Source organism: Nicotiana tomentosiformis, chromosome 1 (assembly GCF_000390325.3).
Source record: "Nicotiana tomentosiformis chromosome 1, ASM39032v3, whole genome shotgun sequence".
Lineage (NCBI taxonomy): Eukaryota > Viridiplantae > Streptophyta > Magnoliopsida > Solanales > Solanaceae > Nicotiana > Nicotiana tomentosiformis.
This window is the reverse complement of record NC_090812.1, coordinates 5,352,985-5,358,984: the sequence shown is the minus strand read 5'-3', so window position 1 is coordinate 5,358,984 and position 6,000 is coordinate 5,352,985.

Below are 6,000 nucleotides of genomic sequence, written 5' to 3'. Positions count from 1 at the left end.
GAATTCGGGCATGAACACCAAGAAATTATGCCATCATTACCTAACACATATATCGAAGCGACAGATCCAATCAACAGATGTACGCGAAATGATGCAAAGCATCGGGAAAATGCACCATAATGACGCATGATGCCATGACATCACTTTGATCAAGGAACGACGCAACCCCCAAAAGTTACAGCTCGTGAAATGCCATGTCACCATCTCGCCCCACCTTCTCGACCATGGCAAACAGAATTCGCTCATCAAGGTCATCTGAGGCCGGCCTCAATAAGCGGAGGGACTAACTGTAAAGGTCAAAATCTGCCCTAAAATAGTTAGGAAAATATAACACTAAGGAATGGGTCAATCGAGGTCGACCAGGAAATAGCGAGGTTTGTGGTCGAGATGTCAACAACATACGAGATCGAACACCATTTATAGAGTCGTAACCGGCTAATTTTCAAAATGAGATATTAAAGAGAATATTTTGGTAAATACTCTCTCCACTTTTACTATTAGGGTGTGTTAGGGGTGTGTCTCATATATATAGAAAAAGAGACAACGATGTAGGGCATGCGACATTCATTTTGATAAGAACAAACTTTTAAGAAAAGATTCTCTCTCTTTTATAAAGATATACAAACACTACCTTTTCATCAGGATTCTTGTTCATATTATTCCACACTTTTCCATCAGATCCGAGAATAATTTGAACATTCGAGGATTTATCTGTCATTCATCATTGTCAAGAGGGACAATCATCTAGTTCATCCTTTATTGGGTGAACCACTTCTCCTATTTACTTAAATCTCATTTAATGTTATTTATTGTTAGTTCTCCCCCCATTATTGCTCACACTTTTCAGAACAATCAATGTATGTTATAGTCAGCACATTTCCAGATCTATCTAATATTACTCACGTTTTCTGAACTCACATCTAGAGATATTATTTTTAACTAGGTTTAACCCATTATTATACAAACTCAACTGTTTTAGCCGAAAGTCATACTTTTTGGTCAAACAATTTGGCACCGTCTGTGGGCATTTCCTAGTTAAATTTGTACTTTCTTCTATATCTATAACTAACACAGATCGCTAACGTAAAAAAAAAAAAGCAAGATCAAGATCTCCTTTCTTTGTATGCACAAATCCAATATGGCAGGTAACAGAGAAGAAATGACGAGAATAATAAGTAACCTCCCAACCAACCTTATGAACGTTATCAATGAGAGCTGTGAAACAACAGACGAAGACACAACGCCCAACGCCTCCCCTAGGTGAGATGGGTCACCCCTCCTCACTGCAGCATCACAAAATCTCTTCGTAAGGGAGCCTCCACATCTGTGGGGGAAGAGACGCCCCCAGCTGTAACAAAGCTCCTCAAAGCATGGCTCACCGACATGCTAGCTGGCATCCTCAACAAGTCCGCCCGAGATGCGACTGTGGAAAATGCAAGGACTTGCACTGTGCATCGTGCGAACAAACAATGTGACTAACTCCCTCCACCTCCAACAATAGGTATTACTCATAACGTCATTGATAATGCAGGTGATAATTCTATTGAAACTATTTTGAAAAGTATGGAGTAAATGGAGAACGAGAACAAGGAACTCCGAGATCAAATGAAAGAACACTAGGAAAGGGTCGATAAAATATCGGGCGCCCCCAAAATATTGCCGAAACGTTTCACCGACGGATTTGTTGAGCATCCATATAGCGACGATGCAGCCCCGCATACCATACCGAAGATCATGTGACTCACTACGTCACCGCCGTGAAAGGCAACAATATCGTCAAAGCCGAATTGGGAAAAATCACTCAAACTACCGAGAGGTATAGAGTGAGTACCCGGATGTGATTGCTACATCATGACCTCAACTAATCAAATTTTCCCTAGAGTTTACAACCCATTAGATAACCACCTAGGTAGAAGTCATGACCCTAGTCCCTTTTAATCATTTGAAAAACTTAAAACCAAAAATATTATCCTTAGTTTTATACTTGCAAACAATAGAGTAAAGTAGAAATAGAACACCAATCAAGTTTGTGAAAGTGTAATTGGAGTCAAAACTTGCAATTAACTTAGATATACACCTAATCCCATATTCTAACTCCATGTGGATTCAATCCTGACCTTCGTTGGGTTTATTATTTCATCGACCGCCTCACTACTAAATTGTGGTGTGGGTTTGGCCGAGATCAATTTTTGGCGCCGTTGCCGATGAGTTAAATGGATTTAGCTATATATCTAGGTATTTTTGTGTTTTGTCTTTCTTTCCTTCCAAGTCACTAATTTTTTTTGTGAATTGCTTTTAGGTACAAAAATGGCCCTTAACAACGAGCCCCTCAAAAATTTACCATTAGAGGGGGGGGTGGGGAGGTAGACGATGATCAAGTGGATGAGGTTCATCCCGAGCCTTAAGTAAACAAACGAGGCTGACCGCCTAATGATAATGTCACAAACCCTCCCCCACCTCCACCAGGAGCAGCGCACTGGGTGTTGCCGAATGAGGGCTATACAAGTGCAATAGTCCCGCCACGGATTAGAGCGGGAAACTTCCAAATAACCATCGTGATGCTTACACTGCTTGAGAAGCGGGGTTTCTTCACCGTAGCTCTGCACCAAAATGCCTACAAGTATCTCAAGAGTTTCATCGATACTAGTTAGGGGAGCAAGCAAATTGGGTATTCACAACTACCCGCGCGCTCTATTGAAACTTTTGAAAAGATGGCCGACAAGTTCGTAATAGCCCATGTTGGGGCCATGAAAGTTGAGGCCAGAGTGAACGACATATTTGCTATTAAGAAATATCCAGGAGAGGGACTGAGGAACTTCCTCACCCGTTTCAACCGAGCAAGGATAAACCTACCGAACGTGTCGGAGGGAATGGCAGTCCCAGCCTTCCAAAATGGGCTGAGCAAGGACGGTTCGAGGGCGACTAGAAAGTTATTGAGTCAACTGATGAAGTATCCCCCAACCACTTGGGATGAAATACACAACTCATATTATGCCGAGGTCCGAGCAGACGAGGACAACCTCAATGGATCAACTCATTGACTAACTTCGGTACAGGCCAAATCCAGAAAAGATCGAAGAAATGATACCAGAAGGGACCTCATTGCTTCACGACCCAATAGGGAACGAAATCAACCATATGTTAGAGTGGCCATTGCCCTCCCCTCCCCTCCCCTCCCCTCCCCTCCCACTATCAAAAAGACCTACCCAGATCAAGTACAGGGACTCACCGGAATGAAAGAGGTATGCCTCATTTACTATTCACTCAAAACCTTTGTGTGTCACCTACAGAAATAGTCTATGCCTTCGAGAAGCTCGGACCAAAGGTGAAGTGGCCACAAAATATGAGTTCAGATCCATGTACCAAAATATCAGACGCCCTTTGCGGTTCCATCAAGAATGAGGGCACAAAACCTAAGATTGCATCTCCCTAAGGCAGGAGGTTGTAAACATGTTATGACAGGGACACCTCAAAGAGTTGCTGAGCGACTGAGGAAGGACCAATTTTGCCAGAGGGCGCGAACAACATCAAGGATCACCGAAACTGCCCTCACTAATCTGCATCATCCACATGATCATCGGTGGCGGCGAAGATGCTTCCATCAACATCGTTAAGTTCACCACTACCCACAAGCTCAAAACGGTTGATCACCGGCGAACGGTACGACGAACTTGAAGAAAGTACTTGCACAAATGAAACTCGAAGATAAGATAATACCGCATTGCATCATGCTAATTAGTTTTAATAATGCAGTTGAGTGGACTTCCAGCGAAATCACGCTCCCCATTCTGGCCGGTGGTGTCACTTTGGAAACCATGTTCCACATCATCGACCAAGACACAACATACAATGCCATAATAGGGCGACCATGGATACACACCATGAGGGCCATCCCCTCCAGCTTATACCAGGTTATCAAATTCCCGACTCCCTGGAGGATATTCAGCATGGGAAATGGTGGATGTGCGTGGATGAAAAAGGCATGGAAAGAAAAAATCTATGTTTTGATCAAGAACTTTAAATGATCTATTAAGGCACTTCCATAACTTTATGGCCTTCCCTAAATGCGCGTTCGGTGTGGCCTTGGGAAAATTTCTAGATTTTGTGGTATCACAGCGAGGAATCGAGGTCAATCCTGATCAAATAAAAAGGCATCGAGGGGATACTAGAACACTTGACCACCAAAAAATAGGTTTAAAGGTTGACAGGTCGTATCATCGCCCTTTCAAGATTCATCTCACCATCATCAGACATATGTCACAGATTCATCAGCATACTCAAAAAGGATAACGACCTCCAATGGACTTCTGAGTGCGTTCAGGCCCTGAATTTGTTGAAAACGCACCTCTCATTACTTCCACTCCTTTCAAAGCTAGATCTAGGGGAACGTCTCCTCGTTTACCTCGCTATATCCGAAGTAGATGTAAGCGTAGTCCTGGTTCGAGAAAATAAAGGTACGCAGTCTCCCATCTATTACATTAGCAAAACATCACGAAAAATTGGCCTTGGCCTTAGTCGTAGCTTCACGAAAGCTTAGACCATATTTCCAGTGCCACCCCATCTCGGCCGTCACTATTTTCTCCCAAGAAGTATTTTGCATAAACTTGAGCTGTCGAGAAGGTTAGCCAAATAGGCCATCGAACTGAACGAGCACGATATCACATATCAACCGCTAAGGGCGATAAATTCACAAGTTCTCACTGACTTTGTCACCGACTTCAGCGCAAAAGTAATGCCCGAAGTTGAAAGAGGAATCGCCCGCGCTTCTCCCCAAACACAGGACCTCTAGGTCCTGTACACCAACGGTGCATCTAACGCGTCAGGGTCCGGACTTGGACTCGTACTTGAAGTCCCAATAGGCGAAGTGATTCGCCAGTCCATAAGGTGCCCAGAAATGACTAACAATAAGGCCGAGTATGAGGCCGTAATTTCAAGGTTAAGGCTGGCACTCAAGTATGGAGCAAAACGGTTAAGACTACGCTGCGATTCCCAACTCGTAGTCAACCAAGTCATAGGGACGTTCCAAATCAAGGAATAAAGGTTACATAAATATCAGACCAAAATCTGCAAGTTACTGCCCGAGTTCGATGAATGTCAACTCGACCAGATCCCACGAGCACAAAACACCGGGGCGGACGGCCTCGCCAAACTAGTCGCAGCCACCCAAAACATTGCAAGCGGAGACAGAAGTGTAGTCAATCTTCTCAACTCGTCGATGACCAAATCGAGGTAAGAACCATAAACCTGACTTTGGACTGGAGCAACCGTATTGTTATATACTCACAGGACGGCGTACTCCCAGGTGATAAAAAAGAGGCCAAGAAACTGAGAATGCAAGCAGCCAGGTACAACATCATCCACAACAACCTATATAAGAGAACGTACGGCGGCCCTCTGGCAAAATGCTTGGGCCTAAATCAGACGCGTTGCATCCTCGAAGAGGTTCACGAAGGCCATTGTGGAGCTCATTCCGACAATTGGTCTTTGGTCAGATGCCTCATACTAGCAGGGTATAACTGGCCCACCCTAAAAAAGAGGCCGCGAACTTCGCGAGAAAATGTGAGCAATGCCAAATGAGGGATGGACATCGTGGACCCCTCCAATCAGAGCGAGGTAATGTACGATTCCTTCTAGTTTTAACTGACTATTTCTCTAAGTGGGTGGCAGCAGGTGCGTTCTCCCAAATACGTGAACAGGAAGTGATCATCTTTATATGGAAAAACATCATATGCCGGTTTGGCCTCCCCAAAGAGATCAGCTGCGATAACGGACCCCAATTCACGGGGAAGAAGGTCGCTGAATGTTTTGAGAAGTGGCGTATCAAAAGAATAATTTCAACGCCATACCACTCCACGGGCAACGGGCAAGCGGAGTCCTCCAACAAGTCGATACTAAGCATCATGATGAAAAAACTCGAAGACACCAAGGGACTATGGCTAGAAATATTACCAGAGGTATTGTGGGCCTACCGAATAACGCCAAAGACAAGAACACAAGAGA